Source organism: Mustela putorius, unplaced genomic scaffold, assembly GCF_011764305.1.
Source record: "Mustela putorius furo isolate JIRA1106 unplaced genomic scaffold, ASM1176430v1.1 tig00003846_pilon_pilon_pilon, whole genome shotgun sequence".
Lineage (NCBI taxonomy): Eukaryota > Metazoa > Chordata > Mammalia > Carnivora > Mustelidae > Mustela > Mustela putorius.
This window is the reverse complement of record NW_025421999.1, coordinates 20971555-20995076: the sequence shown is the minus strand read 5'-3', so window position 1 is coordinate 20995076 and position 23522 is coordinate 20971555. Positions and strand designations below refer to the sequence as shown.

The window sequence follows — 23522 nt, the reverse complement described above, 5'->3', positions numbered from 1 at the left end:
TTCCTATGTTTAAATAAGAACACTTTTCAAAATTATAAAGGCTATACAGCTGGTGGTATAGCAGAAATATAGTGGCCAAAAAGTAAGTTCATTCTGCTCTCAAAATCACACTAAACTTTGCGAAGAGCTTTTTTGTCAATTTAGGTATAATGTAAAATACTGACTGAAAAGACTTTTTAAAAGATCTAGAATTGTTCCTCTATTAATGACTCTCTAATTATCAGAAACATACTTCAATGTTTGCCATTAATTTAAGTAGGAGAATTTTACTCACTCAGAGAATACCAATTTCTTCCTAAGATAAAAAGAGGCACATCCCTAATGTGAAATGGATATGCAAAATTAAATGAAAAGAGAGAAAAATTAAGAAAGAAATTTGGGACAGGACCCATAACAGCACTGCAATTAAAAAGGTAAGGAGAGGAAATTCTCAGGGAAGACAAATAAATCCTCTAGCCTCTAAGATGAGGGACTTACTCTTAGGAGGGGGACAAGATTCAAGGATAGCAAATTGAGGAGACTTAAAAAGCAAATTAAAAAATGCCACAGCAAGGATTTCTGAATGCCAAATTTTAAATAAAAGTACAGCTACTAGTCTTAAAAAATCCTCTAAAATTTGGATACATGGACCCTAAAATACACAGACATCATCTACAAATACACGACATTCTAAAATCTTTGATAATTTTTAATTCTTTTTAACCACCAACATTCTATTCTACCTTATATTTTTGTTGTCTCATTTTACAAGTAAAATAATTGTACAATCAATAACAAAAAATGATGATAAAATACCGATATACTGAAGTCGAAATTTGTCTTTAAAAATTTTTTTAAGATTCTCTCTAGGCAGACCCCTAGAAGGTTTCTCCACTTTCTATCTTACCCATTATTCCCCAATCCCAACCATGGGCACTCTCCAGAACTTCTCATTTCCTTGGTTTCCTTATTAAGATAAAAATATTTGTTATTTTTTTTTCCCTGATTGGTTTAGTGATCCTATAGAAATAAAATGAGACATCATCCTAAGAGATGAAAAAAAATTTCTAACAATGAACAGTGATGGGTGTTATCTAGGCTTCTCATGGCAATCATTTTGCAATATATGCAAATACTGAATCACCATGTTGTATGTCCAAAACTAACGTTATGTATCAATTATACCTCAATTTTTTAAAAAATGCAATCAAAGGGCCAAAGTGGTTTGCAAAATGTTTTTGCAATAAAGTATAAATGACAGAAATCATACATGTTTGGTGATGCTCAATGTCTAATTTCCTTCTGAAACCTGGTGGATTTATTGGTGTTATCTCACCTCCCATGATTATGCCATGCTTTCTATCGTGCTGCATTTTTGCCCTACATTATTAATGTTGTTGTAATTATCCTGCCTCTTCTGTTGTTTCAAGTAATAATCTTTTCTTTCCTCTTAAACTCAGAGTTAGGGGAGAAATTGTTTACTTTAGGACACATCTATAAATTATAAACTTTTAAAATGTAGATATATAGTCAGGATTTTCATTATTTCCTTTTGAGGTTTTTTTTTTTTTTTTTCAATTTTTTGGCTATTTCTTGTCATTTCTTGATGTATTCTATATGCTGGTTTGTTGATTTCTAGATAAGGGTGACTTTACCCCCCTATTCATGTTTTTTCCAACAGACAATTCACCCATTTGGCATGTACAGTTCAGTGGTTTCACAGAGTTGTTCAATAAACACAGCCATCAATTTTAGAATATTTTCAAACTCTAAACAGAAACTACGGATCCATTAACAGTCTCTCCCATTTCCAACCCCCCCCCCCCCCGCTCGTTTCCCTTGGCAATGACTAATCTACTTTGTATCTATATAGACTTGTCTATTCTGGACATTTCATGTAAACAGAAGCATATAATATATGGCCTATTAACACTAGCTTTTTTCACAAAATATTTTGTTCATGTTTGTAGTATTTTGTAGCACTGTATCCCTACTTCATTTCTTTTTATTGCCAAATTATATTCTGAAGTGCACATACACAACACTTTTTTTTACCTGTTCATTAGCCAACAGACATTTGAATTATTTGGGGGCCACTATAAATAATGCTGCTGCAAACATTCCCCTATTCATATTTTTGTCAATACAGAAAATCTACTAATTATTTTTTGCTAATAGGATGATATAGACCATAGGGGAGAGACTGGATATCCAAAGTAGACAAAACCCAGGTTTTTTGTAAGACCTACAATGATTCCTCCCTCCCTGAACATTCAATTACTGCCTTCCTTCCAACTTGCTCTCGTATTCCTCAAGTCTCCTTAATCTCCATCACCTTACGTGGACTACTTCAATAGCCTAAATGTGCTCCTGTCTTGTTCTCCTCCAGTCCATTTGCCCCAGCACAAGGGATGCATCCTCAACACAACCTGTCATCATTTCACTTCCCTGCACTAAATCCTTCAGTAGACCCCATGGCACTCAAGATTAAAGTAAAAACACCCTCGCAAGTAAAAGACTCTTATATCATCTGGGCCCTATTTGCTGCAGGTATAGGAACTACTTCAGTTAATGACCTTCTCACCACTGGCCCTTTTTCCATGTTGCCCTCTTTGCCTGGAAATGCCCCCACCTACCCTCTGTGGGTGCTTCCCTTAGCCAGAACCGTTTACACTGTACCTTTTTAAATGGCAACATCTCCATGCTAATATAAGCTTCAAGGGAGCAAAATTTGTCTTTTCTTCCAGCTAGTGGATCTAAAACAAGGAATGGCATAGAATGGATTCTCAACACATATTTGTGACTTTGATGAAAGACATACTATGTATTAGCATACCTAATTCCTGTGAGTAGATAAGACTTTTCTAAATTCTGGACTTGGGGGGCGCCTGGGTGGCTCAGTGGGTTAAAGCCTCTGCCTTCGGCTCGGGTCATGATCCCAGGGTCCTGGGATCAAGCCCCGCATCAGGCTCTCTGCTCAGCAGGGGGCCTGCTTCCTCCTCTCTCTCTGTCTGCCTCTCTGCCTGCTTGTGATCTCTGTCTGTCAAATAAATAAATAAATAAAATCTTTAAAAAAAAAAAAATAAAATAAATAAATTCTGGACTTGGAAAAAAATATGAAAAAACAAACAAACAACAACAACCCCAAAACACAAACCTTAATCTTGGCTACTGCTCTCCAAGCGAGGCAAGCAGCCCTTCACTGTCAGGTCATATGGGTTCCTTTTGGGACCCAGATCCATCCTTTCTCAGAACCCCTAGTGTGATCAGGGACTGACCAAAATGCTATGCTTAGTTCCTTGTCATGATTGGTTCTGAAATGGGCAGGTAGTGTGACCTGGGCCAATGAGCTGTTCCTGAGATTTTTGTTGGCGTTATTAGGGAAAAACCCCGCTCTCGTCAAAGGGGAATATTGGCTGTTAAAATGATGTAAGCTGGGGCTGCTGCTGACCTTTGCTATCACCGAATTCCTAACTGACACAGAAAAAAAGTACAGATGAAAGAAAGAGAAAAGATCCTGATGAGATCATTTACGTCCTCCTAACCACATGTACCCAGAGCTAGTTGTAGCCTTGGACTTCCCACTAATAAATTCCAAATTTGTTTATTCTGTTTGAGCTGGGTTTCTTTGGGACAGTCAAGGATCCAGGACCACACATCAGGAATCACTTATCCGTATTAGCCCATAATTGGGCATCAAAATAAGATTGTACCTACCTTTGCATCATCTGTTATTTTGCACATTTATATGGTTTAGAGCCCAAAGAATATGCCCTATTCTTATGGGTATCTTAGTGGAAAGCATGACTTCTAGTACCAGAGCTGGACTCCTACTACTTCCTTTGGTGAGTGGAACAATGCAAGTAGGTTGCAAAGCCAAGGCAAAATCCTAGGACATCTGAAGCTTTCAGAATGATAAAAGCCAGCACGAGAATTAACTCTATTAAGAAAAGACCATGATTCTGTGGGAATTCACGTTACTCACTTTAATTCTTAGTATTTTTTGTTTTAACCTACACAACTACGGGTGAAATAAAAACTCACCTGTTTCCTATGGAATCTAACTGGGTAAAACTGAAGGATCAGGTTTGGTTATGTAAAATTCTCTCCAATTTCATGCAAGATATAGGAATACTAAATTTTATAATCAGTACACCAGCTATTTCCCTATGAGTGAAGTAAGAAGGGTGAAGCCACTTTTTCTGAATAGAGTGTTCATGAAATATTACAAAATTGGGTGTTTATCTAGGCTAAATTTCTTTTCTTGGGCATAGAGGGACGGTATTGAAATAAAGACATTATCTTTGTCCCCAGTGACTGGTAGAATATAGCAGAATGAACAATATGACAAAGAAAAATCAGAATTGGGTTTGAGGGCTGGTATCTACCCTAGCTTACCAGACTCCTGAAGAATGGAATGGTATAACACTGTAGGTGGCTTCCCATACCATATATAATAGCAAGGATGAGAATCCAGTGTCGGATGGGTGTAAAGAGTACCACATCACTTACAGATAGCTGCAAAGGGAAGGAGGGGAGGGGAGGAGTGGCATGTGTATCAGTCATCCTGGCTATGGAAGCATCTAAAGAAGGTGCTAATTAAGCATCAGGACTCACGGGGCACCTGGGTGACTCAGTGGGTTAAAGCCTCTGCCTTTGGCTCAGGTCATGATCCCAGGGTCCTGGGATCGAACCCCATAGTGGGCTCTCTGCTGAGCGGGGAGCCTGCTTCCTCCTCTCTCTCCCCCTGCCTGCCCCTCTGCGTACCTGTGATCTCTGTCAAGTAAATAAATGAAATCTTAAAAAAAAAAAAAAAAAAGCATCAGGACTCACTCTTAAAATTTAGGAATGAATAGATTATTGGAAATTCCAGATATGAAAGACATTTCTATAGCTGTAGAAACTTAAATCCTTCCTCCATTCAGGGACCATAAGCTGCTGGTAACACAGAAATCATCATGTTTGTGGTCCCTGGGAGATTGGGGGGAAAGGTAAATTAACTGCAAGTGGCCAGAGAGCATTCTCAGAAACGCCTCTATTGGAAACCCATTGTCCCATGGGGTTTTGTCGGATAGGAACAGCAAAAGTAACAACACTGAACAGAATCAGAGACCTCTAAGAGAAATGTAGCCTTCTGCTCACAGTGCCTTGTTTTGACACCATGCAGCATTACGTGGCCAAAGCCCAGGACTAAATGGTTGGAACATGGCAGGAGTTTTCAATATGTGTAATAGTTGCGGTATTAGTTTTTTTTTTTTTTAAAGTTTTTTTTTTTTTTTTTAAAGATTTTATTTATTTATTTGTCAGAGAGAGAGCGCGAGCAAAAGCGAGCACAGGCAGACAGAGTGGAAGGCAGAGTCAGAGGGAGAAGCAGGCTCCCTGCGGAGCAAGGAGCCCGATGTGGGACTCGATCCCAGGACGCTGGGATCATGACCTGAGCCGAAGGCAGCTGCTTAACCAACTGAGCCACCCAGGCGTCCCGCGGTATTAGTTTTGAAAAAACACTAAGCTTTAGAATTTCAAGTTTTCTTACCTATGAAATGGGGAGACAATACAACAAAACCACTACTGACAAGAATGTTCAAGAAATGGGCATTTTGTGACACTGGAGGCCCATCAACAAAAATAACCATACTTCTATGTTTTACTTATTTCTACTCCAGCTGTAATGATCTAGAAGACATTAGAGAGTTGCAGAATTGAGGTATAAATTGCATAGCATGAAATGCACCCATTTTAAGGGTATTATAGGACGAGTTTTAGTGAACATACGTAGGTATATGTGCCTTGTGTTTCCTACACTTCTTTAGAATCACCCACAATCTAGTTTTAGAACCAGTCTGTCAGCCCGAAAGTTCCCTTGTATCCATTTTCAGGCGCTCCCCACTTCTGTTCCTTAACTCAGGATGGCACTAACCTGTTTTTCCCTCTGTAGTGTTACTTTTTCTAGAAATTTCAAATTAATGGAATTACATAACGTGTTATCTTTGGCTCCTTTGATTTGGCACATGTTTTTTAGGTTCATGTTGCTGCATCCACGAGTCATTCACTCCTTGTTGTCGAGTGGTATTCCAATGCATGGTGTCCTGCATTCTAGAAAATCCATCCTCCAAAGATAAACAGTTGGGTTGTTTGCACTTTCCAGCTGTTCTAAACATAACTGCTAGGATCATCCTTGCACAACTGCTTGTATGGTCATCTGTCCCCAAGAGAAGTGAAAAGAAACGTTGGTGTGAAATTGTTGGGTTATAGGATGAGAAACTTCCAATCCATTCCCCAAAATGGCCGTACCACTGTGCTTTCCCACCAACAAGGGATGTCATATGAGGGTTCTAGTTTCCTCCTGACCTTATCAACACTGTATGCTTTACTGCATGTCTAGCATATTTTGTTTTGGTTTTAATTTGTTTTTCTGATGACTAATGATGTCTTGTACTTTTTTGTGTGCGTTCCCCATTGTGTACGTTTCTTTCTTTCTTAAAAGGGAGATGGGGAGGGGCCAAGGGTGAGAGAGAGAGAATCCTGAACAGGCTGCATGCCTGATCTCACAACCCTGAGAGTATGACCTGAGCCAAAAATCAAGAGTCTGATGCTTAACTCTTCCATAAATGAATATAGACTAAATTTGGGGAATGAAAAACAAGTCAGGGCTTGCAACTAATCATAAAGTTCCATCGGTACCCATTAGAAGAAGCTCTAAATTATTCTAGAGAGAGATTAGATTTGGGAAATATATAGTTCCAGGTTCAAATTCTAGCTCTACCTACACCTCACTATCTGAGCTTGACTCATCTCTCTGAAACTCCGTATTTTCGTCTATAAAATGGGGATAATTTCTCTCTCCCAAGCTGATATTAATAATACAATGAAATAAAATATACATTAGGTACTAGCAGTATGTAGGTAGGCAAGAAAAGCTTCTTGCTTAAAACATGCTTATATTCTGATATAAAAATATTATTTCCACATTTTCTTTTGAAAGTATGTGGTCAAGCTGTTATTAGAGGGTATATCAAAGTTTTTAAAAGACTCAGAGACTAAACCATGAGTTACAGTATAAAGACTCAAAAGCAAAATTTTTAGAGCTAAATTTAACCACTGATTTAAGAGGTAGCATGAACTATCAAAACATTAAAAGCATAGTTGACAGTATTTATTAAATTATAACTTCATCATGTATATACTTAAAAACAGCTTTAAGAGAAAAGAGAAAAAGGCAAATGGCAGCTGTGAATAAAGTACATTTGAGGTGGTTTAAGTAATTAAAACCCTTTTGTATTCACGGTAAATATGATTGTATCACAAAACTTATAAGCAACTAAAAACACTATACACTAATCCTACAGAGCAGGTATAATTTCCCAATGCAAAAAAACATGGAGGAAATCTGAGAAAATAGGTGGCCTAATTTCTTTTTACATTTGGTAAAATGTAAATATCATGTCAGGTTATATCACGATTACCTGAAAATTAAGAGTCAACATGAAATAGAAACTATACCTGAATATAAATTAAACTTTTAAAAAGTAATTGAAAGGGTTTTCTAGTCACTCTAAGAAATATAAATTTGCTTTGGAATTGAAAATTTCCTTCGCTTTGTGTGAAACAGTCCTAAATAAGCTTATTATGGGAAACCCAGGAAATTCCTTTTTAATATATACTTTTTTGAAGATTTTACTTATTTGTCAGAGAGAGAGAGTGCACAAGCAGGGGGAGTGGAAAGCATAGGGAGAAGGAGAAGCAGGCTCCCTGCCGAGGAAGGAGCCCAGTGTGGGACTCGCTCTGAGATCATGACCTGAGCTGAAGGCAGCCTCCTAGTCCACTGAGCCACTTAGGTGCCCCTTTTAAATATTTTTTTTAATTGAGGAAAAGTTCTAAAGTTTTAAAGAAAAGAACAACAACAACAAAAAACTGGGCTGGCCCCTTTTTGCATCCTTCAAACAAAAGTACCCATATTAAATCGATTATCAATTTGTGTCTAAACACAAATCGTACTGCTTGAATTATCTATGTAACTTCATTTGAAGCCAAGGAACAGCTTAGTATCATTTCTGTGACCTGCATTTTCCTCTATTAATTAATGTCAAATAATCATTTCTGATACACAATTTAGCAACTTTATGGACTTTCAGTGTCACTAGTTGCCACAAGAATATGGACCTACAGACCTTACTGGAAGGGAGGGGGACAGTAAACACAATGCTAAGCCTTGGTGACACCTTTACCCATATTTGGTTGGTTTGAAACTTTATTTTTGAAATTCCTTATCTTTTTCTTTGTTGTTCTTTACTTTTTTTTTTTAAGATTTTATTTATTTATTTGACAGAGAGAGATCACAAGTAGGCAGAGAGGCAGATTGGCGGGGAGGGAAGCAGGCTCCCCGCTGAGCAGAGAGCCCGACGTGGGGCTTGATCCCAGGACCTTGGGATCATGACCTGAGCTGAAGGCAGAGGCTTTAACCCACTGAGCCACTCAGGTGCCCGTTCTTTACTTTTTTTTTTTTTTTTAAAGATTTTATTTATTTATTTGTCAGAGAGAGAGTGAATGAGAGCGAGCACAGGCAGACAGAGTGGAAGGAAGAGTCAGAGGGAGAAGCAGGCTCCCTGCGGAGCAAGGAGCCTGATGTGGGACTCGATCCCAGGACGCTGGGATCATGACCTGAGCCGAAGGCAGCCGCTTAACCAACTGAGCCACCCAGGCGTCCCGGTTCTTTACTTTTTAAGAGAACAAACTTTCATAGGCAAAGTACTATCAATATTCATTGTATTAAAAGTACTGTGTTTATGTTTATCCTAAAGCTCAACTGACCAGACACTAAGCTAACCATCCTAGAGAAGCATGACTAAGAGTCTCCATTTCTTATTCTTTTGTTGCTTAAAGAGTCCGATACAATCACTTGCCATTTCTCTCCTCTGTGGCCCAAGACACCTGAGGATGGTCCTCCTGAGCCACAAGGGAAATGTACTCCATCTAATTATGTCTTTAATCGAAGAGAGAGAAAGAGAGAGAATGAAAACAATGCCTCAACAACGTGGTTGATCAGCAATGCTTTCTGTGAAAGAGCATGATCAAAAGAGAAAAATTTCCGACTAAAATGAAACTTGAGGGGCCACCCAGGTGGCTCAGTTGGTTAAATGTCCAACTCTTGCTTTCAGCTCAGGTCATGATCTCAAGGTTGTGAGATCGGGCCCCATATCTGGGCCTTACACTCAGAGCAGCAACTGCTCGGAATTCTCTCTTTCCCCCCGCAACCCCACCCTGAGCTCGTGCTTATGCTCTAATAAATACAAATCTTTAATTTAATTTATTTATTTACCAGTGAGAGAGTGTGCACAATCAGGGAGTGGGAGAAGCAGACTCCCCAGTGAGCAAGGAGGCCTGAGCTGAAGGCAGATGCTTAACCCACTGAGCCATGTAGGCATCCCATAAAGAAAAGCTTTAATATGGAACTTGAGGGCGCCTGGGTGGCTCAGTGGGTTAAGCCGCTGCCTTCGGCTCGGGTCATGATCTCAGGGTCCCGGGATCGAATCCCGCATCGGGCTCTCTGCTCAGCGGGGAGCCTGCTTCCTTCTCTCTCTGCCTGCCTCTCTGCCTACTTGTGATCTCTCTCTGTCAAATAAATAAATAAATAAAATCTTTTAAAAAATAAATAAATAAAATAAAATGGAACTTGAGGATATGAAATGGAAAGCCCTGTGCATATGCCCTCAGAAGAATGGAACTTAAGAATCAAGGGTCCGATTTCCACTAAATGTCTGATTTAGAGAAGACTGAGACTTATCTCCTAACCAATGAACATCATCCCAAGAATGACTCCCAATTTTCAAGCCAACAAACTTACTTCTTGGAGTCTGGAGGGACTTTCCCCTCTTTGCATTCTGGCTGGACTTTCCCCCATTTGCATATAAGTACACCCCACCTAAAACCCTCAAAGGACTACAAGTAGCTTGTTACAACAAGTGTTTCCCAAACTGCAATTCCTCTGCTATTCCCAAATACACTCAATTTTTGGTAACAAAATAAAACAAAACAAAAACATCACCAATGACACCTTAGGTTTGAATCCCAATTTTGCTTCTAATGAGCTAATAAAAAAGCAGGTGAGCATCACTGGGCAAGTCAACTGGACCTCTCAGAGCCTTCAGTCCCCCCTACCTAAAATGATAATGTAACAGCAGCTACTTAATAAATTGCTTTTGAGGATTATGTGGATTATTATGAGAAGAACTCAGAGCACCACCTGGCACATGATAAGCCCAATACGCATCCTAGCAATAATAAATCATCTTTCACTTCCAAGGACTTTCCATTCCACCCATATTATGGTTGAAACAGGATCTGTGTTGATAATACTTGTTTCCAGATCTGTGTCTCTACATTGAAACCACACTGATGATTGTTCCATAACTAAGAAATGTACTCAAATATAAGCAAACTACATTTAATTAAACAGATGACTTAAACATATACCTCTTAATTTATGCTCATGTCCCAGCTGGGGTTACATCATAGTTATTACTATTTGGTAATATAATGATATTTATTCAATTAATTTATTTATTTTAAAGATTTTATTGTTCAGTGATCTCCACATCCAATATGGGATTCAAACTCATACCCCTGAGACCAAGAATCATGTCCTTCACCAACTGAGCCAGCCAGGCACCCCTATAGTGCTATTATTTTAAATAAGACAAATTTATATATACATAATACAACTGATACAGAAATTACATGTATACAGACAACTGTAATGTGAAGAATGTTCTGTGAATAAGACAATGAAAAAATATCAACTGACATGTTGTTCTACCTAATGAGAAAAAATAAAGCAGGATACTTCTAACTCAATTTTCTTCACATCTTTAATTTACAACTTTTGAGCGTTTTCCTCTGACAAAGCTCATGTTGCAGTACTTGATGGGATCAGTTAATCAAAACTTCCCATTTTTGAGATCAGAATAATTTTTCCTAATTAACTTGTTTAGAAGGCGGCACAAAACGTCTTTGCAACTGTTACAAGATTCAATTAAAAGCAGATGAGTTGAAAGACCTGGTTCTGTTTCACTATATACATTATGGCGTAAGAAATAAAATTTGAATACTTTGAAAATAAAAAGTGGTTTCGTTTCAACTTCAAATCAGAGAATTTAGAGACACTCAGGACATGCTTCACATTCTGACACAAGGAATTTATCCCGGGTTTAAGTTGATACAACGCATGCCAAGGCCAAGAACCACGTCTTGCCAAAAGGAATAGTAAATGTTTGTTTTTCCTTTTCTCTCTATCCCTCAAGGTAACCTATATTTATCTCTGCTTCAAATCACTGTGAAAACTTTAACTACCTCATGAAACCTCAACGTGCTATGTAAACAATGATCAGATATATTATTTTCATAACCAGCCCTTGTAATTTAGTAAGAAATAGAACCCTTCATCAACAGAGACCTCAGTAAAAATAATGACTTAATTAAATGAAACACTGAAGCAGAAGTATCACAATAAGCCAAAGATACCAAATGTACTGGAATAAACAAGTAATAACTAAATGCCTCTTATTTGCTATCCCTAAAATAATCACAAAGGCTCAAGAGGTAAGTGTATAGCTCCTAGTGTGGCACGTGTAGACTTGCAGGACAGGGGCTCAGGGACTTGAGGATAGCCACCATGGCAGCATGTTTGTGGGGCCTGTGGCCAGCACAGCGGACAGCTTTCCTCTTAAAAATAAGGAGGGGAAAAAAATAAGATGGGAAATAGATAAATGGGGTGAGTGCACATTATGCAATAATGCACTGGCATTTGGGGTATGTTAAAATAAAAATACATTCACAAGATAACAGAAGTATTTTACAAAAGGCTCTTTTATATTTTCAAAAGATACTTTAAAGAGAAAGTGTGAACTGACCATGACATATCATATAAATAAATCAGTGGACAAGTTCAAAGAACTAATAACTTACATGTAAGACAATAACGATTTTATGGAAAATTTTGTGTATTTCGAAGCAGCAGCAACATTAAACACCTAATATCTACATTAGGGAAAAATCTTACGTGTTCCAAAGCATCTAGTTGCAAAAAAAAGATAAACTCTAGATTCCACAAGGTTAGTAAAACAAAGTCTATTTAGTATATAAATAATGCTCATGAAACAAGCCTGATTTGTCTAAAAGATGTTTAAGTCAAAGGAATTTTAAATTTCTAGTCTATTCAAATACAATAGCATGAGTAACCACAATATAGTTCAAAACATGTCAGTTCAAAACTATCTTCTATTTTCACACTTTGTCTTATAATCTATGAAATAAAAGTTTATTTTCTGGACTCTAATAAAACTGCCATTTAATAAAAGAAAGAATTAGAAATCTAGATCAAATCACTTTTTTTTTTTGGTATTTGCCAGAAAGAGAGAACACAAGAAAAGGGAGAAGAAGGTAGATGAAGAAGGAAGTCCCCCACTGAGCAGAGAGCTTGATATGGGACTCGGTCCCAGGACACTGGGATCATAATCTGAGCCGAAGGCAGACACTTAACCAACTGAGTCACCCAAGTGTCCCTAGATCAAATCACTCTTTGAGTGACAAAGAACTGAAAGAAATTGAGAGATCACCAGTCTCCCTTTCACCCCTACTCTTGTTACACTAATTGAAGTCACCAATTCAATAATTATGACACAGTTGTTCCTTTTGAAAATATTATTTTATAGTTTAAAATCAAGACTTAGAAGTCTCGGTATTCATATAAGGCACTGGTAGGTCTAAACTTCCCCGTTCATCTTTCCACTGAAATTCACCCTGGCCTATGACACTTCTGCCTTTTCTGTCCTTTTCACTTCTCAAGTGTAGCAAAACTGTGCTCCAACTCACTGACACTAAGAGGTGGCAAATTTCCAGACCTTTAGGTCAAGGCCACAAAATGTCAAGTGTATGATTTTGATTATAAAATATATGTAACTAGCACCAAAAAGTCAAAACTGTTAAAAGAAAGTCCTCAAATTAATCAATTCAAAACCAATTCAGTATCTTTAAATACTTCAGAAAGAAAAAAAAAAAGCAGTGAAGTCAAACAATCCTATAGGCTAGGATACCACAAAAATCAACCTTGCATGCAGACATATATTTAAGAAATTTTCAAAAGTAAACCACATACATTTACAGTATATGGTTAAATTACCCTTAAGCCATTATTAAGTGCTAAATACATCTTATTCTCCTTTTGTTCTTTTTGAATGGGAAGGCAGGGTGTAACTAGGACAAAAAATATATTTCCGTTGACTGTAGACACCCGTGAATCATTCATGAGGTAGCAAATAATGCTTAGACAACCTAATGCATGGAAGCAGGTTAAAAATCACAATTTGTAAAATTTGCTGTTAACTTCTCTGGATTCCTCCAGTTTATCTGAGTCTTAAGCTAGCCATGGAAGTCTCAATGGAAACATCTATATCCTAAGGCCAAAGAATCACAGAAAAAAAGAAAAGAAAAGAAAAAAAAAACCTATTTAATTATATGGATATGGATAATTTCATAAATAAATGTTTAATTTATCCTTTACATCTAGATATGGTAAACAATGGAGAATAACATAAATGATCTGAGCTTCGAAAGTAAACTATGACATGTTTAGTGGAAGCGGCCTGACATATTTGCTATTTTATCTTTAAGGAGATTCTGGCAAGGTCAACTGACTCAAACTCAACACCTATCCAGAAAATAACATGTGTTATCTTCTAAATAACATGTGTCACTTTCCTTCCAAAGTGAGAGTGAACGGCTTAGCTAAAAATCCTACTATCCCAAAATCAAACACCATGTATTCCTGAAGTTACTGTGGTCTCACTTATGTGAAATTTTGCTTACTATGGACCTTGTCCTTAAAGCTAAGTAAGAGTATACAGGTTTGAACTGAAATCTAAAGGCCATCATGACAAGAACAAAGCAGGAAAACACACTCTGTTAACCATCTATAAACCATTTCTCCCCATTTCCACACACATCCACCCATAGTGCAGTACAGAAAACCACAGCTGAGAAATCAGAGTCCACTCTAACCTTCTCAAACAATTCCCACTCTGGTGCTACCTCCCCCAAGACATGTTAACTCAAAGGATTTATACACATATAGACTGGTGATGCTTTTAATTTTAATGATTTCCCAAAGACTCCAGTTACGGCAAAGGAGTCACACTTAGGAACTTCCAATTAAAAAAAGTATTCTCCGGCGCCTGAGTGGCTCAGTCAGTTAAGCATCTGCCTCCAGCTCAGGGACTCAGGTCAGGATCCCAGAGTCGCAGCAGTAGGAAGTCCTGCCTCAGGCTCCCTGTTCTCTCCCTCGCTCTCAAATCAATCAATCAATCTATCTATCTATCTATCTATCTTTATAAAAAAGAAAAGAAAATTAAGTGATCTCACAGTAAAATGGCTCTAAACTGAAACTCAACTTTCTTATAATCTAAGAAACAGACTTATGAATTTTATTTAAAAACATGTTTTTATTATTTTTTAAAGATTTTATTTATTTTTTTGTCAGAACACAAGCAGAGGGAGTGGCAGGCAGGAGGAGAAGCAGAGTCCCCACTGAGGGAGCCGGAAGCGGGACTTGATCCCAGGCCCCTGGGATCACCACCTGAGCCGAAGGCAGATGCTTAACCGACTGAGTCACCCAGGAGTCCCCAAAACCATGTTTTTAAATTGCTGTCTGCAATTCTAAATTTTGCTATTCCAAAATTTAAGTCAATCAGAAAAATGAGGCTCCCCTGTATTTCTGGTATGTTTTTCAACAACACTCTACACTTAACAACAACACTCCGCTTGTCTGTACCTATGGAAATAGCAAGGATATGGTTCTAAACAGATTCCCTAGACTCTGTGATTATCTCAACCTGAAGCACAGCACACTTACCTCAGGAGGTGTGTACCTTTCCCAGAGTCCACTTTGAAAGCCTTGTGAACTCCATACAAATGAAACATTTACTTACGACAGACAGCTTTTTGTTGTCATTGCTGGTGCTACAACCTCTACTACCGTGGGCAGATTAAGACTTTTAGTAAGAAAAGACATTCACAAATCAATGCTCAGGTTTTTTCTTTAAAAAAAAATCAGAAAGCCAAAATTCAATGTGAAAACACTGAGCAAGGAAATATGGAGTTAAGCCTGTAGCAATATTCCTTTTCCAGTTGAATAATCTGGGGTATTGAAAGTGCTAGTTTCCATGGGACTTAGCATAGTATAGCACAATATAAATAATTAGTAAATATTTCCAAAAGGAAGGAGAATCAAAAGGAAAAGAGTCATGGCCCAAACGTAAAAGGAAAGAGGGGAGCAAGAAAGGAAAGGTAAGAGTGCTGAATGAATTTAGCTTTGTGGGGAAAAGTAGGCCAGTCTGTTTACACTAGTGTGTATATAAAAAAGGAGGAAAGTGGAATAGTAAAAATGCTTTCAAAACTGGCCTGTCATCCAAACAGTTTCCAACTGATGGCTCTGTGTCAGTAATACCCACTGCAAGGCAATTTCCACCTACCAGTAGGCCTGAGTTCAGCAGTCCGCTCTGCTCCCCGAAACCAGAAGAGTCTACCCAGGGAGGCTAGGGTTAGGATTCCAGCTCCCACAGTTAAATGACTGAGGGCATTTTGGCAGCTGTCAAAATATTTGTTACTTTCCAGATCACAGTGCCTACCATGCTGACATTTCAAAGAAACACCACCAAGTAGCAATACTATTAAATGTCTGCAGATTTGGCCTAAAGCAACATATATATATATTTAAATGCTTTCAATGTTTGTATATATTAATACTGATTTTCAATGGCTCAGATCTCCTATTCAAATCAAGCCACCCTGTGTTCAGGGGACTTTTAGACATCTCTTAGTTAAATCAGGCAGTCAATCATTCATCTCACATCTATGAATGAAGAGGGAATTCAAAACCCAACAAATACTCACTTGAAATGTATTTTCAACTATGTCATAGGTAACATGGACATAATTTCTTTTGTGTCTTGAAATGCTTAATAAGATTTTTAGTATTTAGTACGCAATAAAGTATATTAGTATTACAAGAAGTGTATCACACTTTATTGTACTTTGGACAACTTCCCTCTCCATCTATTAGTATTGAAGAGTTTGGCTCTAACTAGTGGGTGTAAACAATTCTTCGCCCACTCCTCCCCTACCATGTTCTCCCATCCCAAATCTTCTGGCATACAGAAAACAGACTTAAAAATAAATACAAAGTACATATGATTCCACACTGAGTTCATTTTCCATAGTGAAGAGAAAATTACATTTCAAGGCTATATTGTCAAACAGATTTATCTAATGTTTGCTCCTGTTTTGACTATCAATTCTAAGAATATTTTACTGGCTAACTTTAAAAATGCTTAAAATGTGAAAGTGGAATGGAAATACTGATGTAGATATAGATTAAAAAGCACAGTTTGGTCTGTTAAATAAATTTTGACTTTTTAATTCAAACTACAGAATTCCCTTTCCATACACTCAAATCTGAAATTTATATTTGTACTCATAGACACAAACCTGTTGAAAAGTGTGAGGAAATATAATCAATCTTGTTCTCAAATCAAAATTTTTATGATGTATTCAACAACACCGTCTTCAAGAACATTTTGTCCACAATATTATACATGTAAGACTCAAAATATTTTTATATAATGTCCTTCTCAGCTCCGAAACTAAACTAAATAAAGTTCTATTTGAAGTTCTGTTTGAACCAACTCTGCTCTCAAAACCATGCCACTTCATTTCTTAAATAATTAAAAATATTTTACCAGATATAAATTATTTTACCTTTCAAGATAAGGATTCTAAGTAATTCTATAGTCACTACATTTCATACAACCTGTTCTAAGAAAAATGATTCATCTACAAACTATAAATGCCATCTGTAAACTATAATTTCTAATATTTCAAGGGATAAAGAATGCTGATTCATCGCATACCACATTTATAATGGAAAAACGAAACCAAATAGCTTTCCCCCATGTGCTTCTTCCCCGTCCCCAAAAGTGAGCATGAAATGAAAGTGCCAGGATGGAACTTTAGTTCCAACTTAGTAGAACTGTTTAGGTAGTCATTAAATTGTTAATGAGTTGTCATGTTTCACAGTTTGAAATAAAGGTTAAAAGTTAGGACCTGCTAATGAAATAGAAGTAAAATAATGTTTGACTTTTAAATTAATTTTGAAGTCCTCACGTATCAATATGATTTTTCTATATTATACTTACTGCCACAAATATGCTTGTATTCAGGACCATTTAGACATAAAATAGAGCTTGGTGGTTAAAATCAAGGTCTTTGGAGTGGCAAATTGCCACTTACTTGATATGACCTTGGAAAAGTCACTTAACCTCTCTAAGCTTCAATTTCCTTATCTGTTTATTCTAAAGATAACTCAAAAGCAGTTACATAATCCCTGGCACACAGTAAGAGACCAATAAGTAATAGCTGCTGTTATTACTATTATCAAGGGAATCTCTGCAAGTTGCAGTTATAAAATTAAATGTGAATAACAAATAAAAGAAAAAACCCTAAAGATCAGACTTAATTCTTTCTATATATGAAAATCATGGTGGCAGAAGAGACCAAAGCCTGAAGAAAGATCAAAAAACAAAACATACAAAACAAACCAAGAAACCAATAATAGCAACCAGTAACTTGGAACACCTAAAGAAAACTGTCAAGGACACAAGGAAATAGGTGGTCTGCATATTCCTATAGCTGTATGTATATATATATGTATGTATGTAAGCAAGCTCAATGATCAGTGTGGGGCTGGAACTCACCACCAAGGTCAAGAGAGTAAGAGCAGTATGCTTTACCAACTGAGTCAGCCAAGCATCCCTCCTATAGCTCTAGGATAATGAATTCAAACATCAATATAGACGGTGGAAAAATGACCAAAAAAATCTCCCCAAAATCTCCCCAATCTAGAAACCGAAAACTAAGTAAGGAAGTTAAACTTTGTCTCCAATGACAGGTAGTAGGAAATTTTTAAATTATCTGGTTTTTAGAGATTTTCAATTCCCTCACCCTACCAAGATACCACAAAACCTATCCGATATGGTAGCATAATCCAGTAAGGAAGTAAGTAAGAAGTTCTCAGACCTGCTTCAGGTTTGTCCGTAACTTGAAAGAACCTTCTAGGGTAGTGACAAAATAAATAGAGAATTGGAGGCATTATCCGCTGAATTCTATCCTGATTAAGCATACTTTAGGACAGAAAATATGCAACACCGGTAATTTTTCAGAACATTTAAGACCTATATACTTTATCTGATACAAATTAATTTCATATTTAAAAACAGTATAAAAACTATTTCTAGCTTTTATTTATAGAAGCAGAGTTCAATGACTCTGAATATAAATAAATTCTTAGTATTTACTACCCAATAAATAAGCAAACATTCATTCAGTCTTTCCCATATACCAGGTGCTATTCTACAAGTCAGGGATACCATTTTTTTCACCAAGACAAAAATGGTCTCAATTTTCATGTAGCTTATATTTTCGTAGGGAAGACTATAAAAAAATAAGAATATATCAGGTGATAATAAATATCATGATAAAAATCTATCAGGATTGTGTATTAAGAAGTGACTGACAAGCTATTTCAGACTAGTTGGACAAGAAAAGCCTGCTCATTAAATTTAAAACATTTAGCTCCATTTGCTGCCACAATCAACAGTAGCTATTCTTTTATTTATATACAAAAAGAAATTTATATACAAATGCATGGGACATTCTCTATCACCTCATCCAATGGGTATGTGTAAACTCTTCCCAAATATACACAGTAAACACTGATAAATGGTAAGATCACCTTACCTTCAAATTCATTTCTAAACATATTCCCACAGAATTTTTATAACACAACAGAAATGCTGAGAAATGTACATTTTGTTTCTTATTTATATTTGCTTTGTTTACAGTTTATTTTGCTGAGCTATACTTTTTAAATATTTGAGTTTACTTAAAAATCAAAATATTCCAACAGAATGACTGAACTTTGACTCACCTGTGCCTGTACACAGTGCAGAAGATCTATAAATCTGTAGCCAAATCCAAGAGAAATCTGCAATGCAAACAAACAAGCAAACGTGAATAAAAAGACCCAGAATCCTCTCGGACTCATTAAGGTGGATGTGATTTTTACAACCAATATAAAAGTAACTCATTAATAACATCTCGCCATTAAATTGCATGATAAATCAAGAAGTAGACTTGCTGCATTACTTCTATTTTGTTAAAAAAAAAAAAAGTAAAATATGTAAAGCCTCATTTCATTGTGAATTATGAGGTGTCTAGTCTACATTTTGAGCTCCCACCATAATTCTTACTACATTTCCTTGTATCTGCTTAGGTCTCATCAGGAGCACTGGAAGCTGAGAAGCAGAGACCAGAGATCCCTATGTTGAGACCGCCCCCTCTGGACCAGCCCAGCATCCAGTGCATAATAACACAGTGCATGGTAAATGTTGGCTAAGTAAACAAATAAATAAAACTCACATTTGCAATCTGAATTTGTTGATTCATAGTTTACTGTAAGGAATCAAAAGGCTCGAAACTGTCAAAATAAAAATCTAAGTCATAATTATATAAAGAAGTTCAAAAGTGACAGAATAATTTATCTCAAGAAAAAACTTGAGGGAAGCCTGGGTGGCTCAGTCAGTTAAGCGGCTGCCTTTGGCTCAGGTCATGATCCCAGTGCCCTGGGATTGAGTCCCACATTGGGCTCCTTGCTCGGCAGGGAGCCTGCTTCTCCCTCTGCCTCTGTCTGCCATTCTGTCTGCTTGTGCTCGCTCTCTCTCCCTCTCTCTCTCTGACAAATTTAAAAAAAAAAAATTTTTTTTAAAAGAAAAAACGAGTAAAATGATGCAAAAATGCCATAAATATATGTGACATATAAATATGCCATATAAGTCACATATATGAATTATATGTACATATATGACAATCTTAACATTTTACAAGAGCAAATGTAGGTAAGGAAGAAATAAGCATTTAATCATGAAGGCACCTGCTCTTCTGCATGTATCTTTGAGAACAAAGACTTTGTAACTCCAAAGGAACCTGCAGCATTTTTTCTGATCCACACAAGAACCATTTCCACTGCACTAAAGAATTTTGTTTCCAAGATGCACAGTAAGGAATACAAACAAGTACATGCTTATGTTGTTTTCTGTGTATTAATGTTTACTACTTTAAATCTAAAGAGGTCTAAAGGGGAAGAAAAGAGAAAAAAGTCCATTTTGAGTTTTACCAGGACCTGATCGGGCTGGAGATCTGGAGATCATCCAATGTAATGAAATGCAGCTAGGGTGTTAGAGATGATTCATGAAAAACAAAAAGAAAATCTGTATGCAAATAAGAAGTTATCACAGTAAGTAAAACGAATGGATTCTCCTCAAGTGGCAGTCAGTGAGCAGTGTGCAATAAACTGTTATGTAATAGGAGTCATCAATTCTTTCTGGCTCTGCTAGGCTAAATGTATTCATTATGCTGGCCTACTTAAGCAACAACTACTTCTATACCAACAACTAATTCGCTCAAGGACATCACACTATGCAACAATCAACAGCCAAAAGTTGTGACTTTTAGTAGGAGTGATGTTATTAAACTATTACTGCTTGATCTACAATTTTCAGTAAGTTTTCACTCATGTGCTAAGAGAGTATGAGAAGGTGCCAACATACCCATGCTGATAAAAGATATAGGACACATAAAGGTGTGGATCATTTCCACAGTACAGAATATCTTAGTGTAACATTCTGAATAAGAAGTATTAATAAAATATTTAAAAACACAGAATCACAAAATGTCTTAGAAGTTACTAAGGGAAAATCTCAGTCATTTAAGCCAGTAGTGCGGGCAGTAACAATTCTGCCAGAAAGCCACATCGCTCTACTCTCGGCAGCTTTTCACCAAGTTCCTTCAGAAATGCATTTCAAGGAAGGGAGAGGGGAAGAAGTCTTTCCTGATCCTGGCAGACACAAGGGAGGCAGGAACCTTACAAGAAAGGGTGGAGGGATACATGTCACCTTCTTCTTTCTTACTACCATTGCTATTTCCACGGTAGAGCTTAAAAAGACAAACTGCCTCTCCACAAAGCAAAGGGTCACCGTTAAAAGGCAGCATGGAGGGGTGCCTGGGTGGCTCGGTCCCTTAAGCCTCCGATTCTCGGTTTTCAATTGAGGTCAAGATCTGAGGGTGGTGAGATTGCTCAACCGTCAGCATGGCATCAGCTTGAGACTCTCTCCTTCTGGTCCCCCCGCCCCCAAATTCTCTCTCTAAAATAAGTAATTAAATATTAAACAAAAGAAGAAGAAGAAGAGAAAAGAAAAAGAAGACAGCATGAAACGGTGGCAAGAATCTCGTATGGTTAAGCATCATCAGACAGACCAGTTTCGAAACCTGGCTTTATCATATAAATACTGCTGCTGTTAATATTATTCTATCATTAGCAGCAGCTTAGGTATGTGACGTAGGAAGTATTACTGTGAACTCAAATATAAAATGAGGATAATAATGTCCTGTTTGCAGCAGTATTAAATGAGATGATTACATAAAGCACCTGGTATAGAGTAGGCATTACATTTATCCTACCAAGTATATGATCCTGCTAAATTATGCTAGCTCTGTCAAGTAACCCAACGAAATGATGAAAAAGTAGAAGCTTCAGGCCTGTCCTACCCTCAGTAACCACTTTTCCTTGGAATGTCCTAATGGCCTTATCTGCTGATAACCCTCCAGAGAGACTGCTGGGAAATTTCTGAACCAGGGCTACCTTAAAATGACATCAACAGTTGGGAAAAAAAAAAAACTACCTAATTTCAAATATTACTATAAAGTTCAATCAAAACAGTGGGGTATTAGCATAAGGCTAAACAATAGAAGAGAACACAGTCCAGGAACAGTCCCACACATTTATACCAATTTAGATTCAACAAGGTCCCAAGTAATTTAATGAGAAAAAGTCAGTCTTTTCAACAAATGATGCCCAAAACTGTTATACACATAGAGAGGGAAAAAGAACCTTGACCTTTACCTTGTACCATGTACAAAAATTAACTCAAAATGGATAGGAACATAGACCTAAAAGTAAGAACTAAACTACAAAACCTGTAGGAGACCATCTTAGAGAAAATCATTTTAGATTAGGAAAAAATTTTTAGCTATTATACCACATAAATGCATGTATATTTTAATTGCATAAAATAAAAATGAAGACCACAAAAGAAAAAACCTGATAAAATGAAAAATGGTTTGGAAGTTTCTCATCCTATAACCCAACAATTTCATACCAATGTGTGTTTTCACTTCTCTTGGGGACAGATGACCATACAAGCAGTTGTGCAAGGATGATCCTAGCAGTTATGTTTAGAACAGCTGGAAAGTGCAAACAACCCAACTGTTTATCTTTGGAGGATGGATTTTCTAGAATGCAGGACACCATGCATTGGAATACCACTCGACAACAAGGAGTGAATGACTCGTGGATGCAGCAACATGAACCTAAAAAACATGTGCCAAATCAAAGGAGCCAAAGATAACATGTTATGTAATTCCATTAATTTGAAATTTCTAGAAAAAGTAACACTACAGAGGGAAAAACAGGTTAGTGCCGTCCTGAGTTAAGGAACAGAAGTGGGGAGTGCCTGAAAATGGATACAAGGGAACTTTCGGGCTGACAGACTGGTTCTAAAACTAGATTGTGGGTGATTCTAAAGAAAGATGTGTAGGAAACACAAGGCACACATACCTGCGTACGTTCACTAAAACTCATCCTATAATACCCTTAAAATGGGTGCATTTCATGCTATGCAATTTATACCTCAATTTTTTCAATGCTCAGTGGGTTAAAGCCTCTGCCTTCGGCTCAGGTCATGATCCCAGGGTCCTGGGATCGAGCCCTGCATCGGGCTCTCTGCTTGGCGGGGAGCCTGCTTCCTCCTCTCTCTCTGCCTGCCTCTCTGCCTACCGGTGATCTCTGTCTGTCAAATAAATAAATAAAATCTTAAAAAAAAAAAAACCACTATGTACCTGCCCTTTCTTCCTAGGTGATAGTTATGATTACTGTGTCACTAAAGGGATGTAAGGGACAAAGGCAGTTCTATGGGTTGTTTTTTTTTTTAAGATTTTATTTGTTTGACAAAGAGAGAGGGCTCACAAGTAGACAGAGAGGCAGGCAGAGGGGAAGAGGGAAGCAAGCTCCCTGCTGAGCAGGGAACCCAATGTGGGGCTCGATCCCAGGACCCTGAGATCATGACCAGAGCCCAAGGCAGAGGCTTAACCCACTGAGCCACTCAGGCACCCCAAAATAGGCAATTTTAGTAGCAAATGGTGCAAACATCTGACAAGGAGAGCATCAACTTGGCTACACAAATAGCACATCATGACTTTGAGGCAAAAAAACCAGGTCTGAGCACACATCGCATGGAAAAAGATTGCTGACAACATTAAACCTACAGATTGATGATTTTTCAAAAGGTAGCAGAGGGTTAGGAGAAGATAGCCTCCATTCTCTC

At 37.4% G+C, this 23522-nt stretch overlaps 1 protein-coding gene across 5 annotated transcripts in view; it reads right to left on the bottom strand.

Annotated features, from left to right (window-relative positions):
- Positions 1-23522, bottom strand: part of NCOA2 (nuclear receptor coactivator 2) — a 303163-nt gene that overhangs the window by 175197 nt on the left and 104444 nt on the right. For all 5 annotated transcript variants that reach the window (XM_045063213.1, XM_045063214.1, XM_045063208.1 and 2 more), the window contains exon 2: positions 19013-19069. The gene's annotated coding sequence lies outside the window, so the exon portion shown is untranslated. The remainder of the gene's footprint in view (positions 1-19012; positions 19070-23522) is intronic.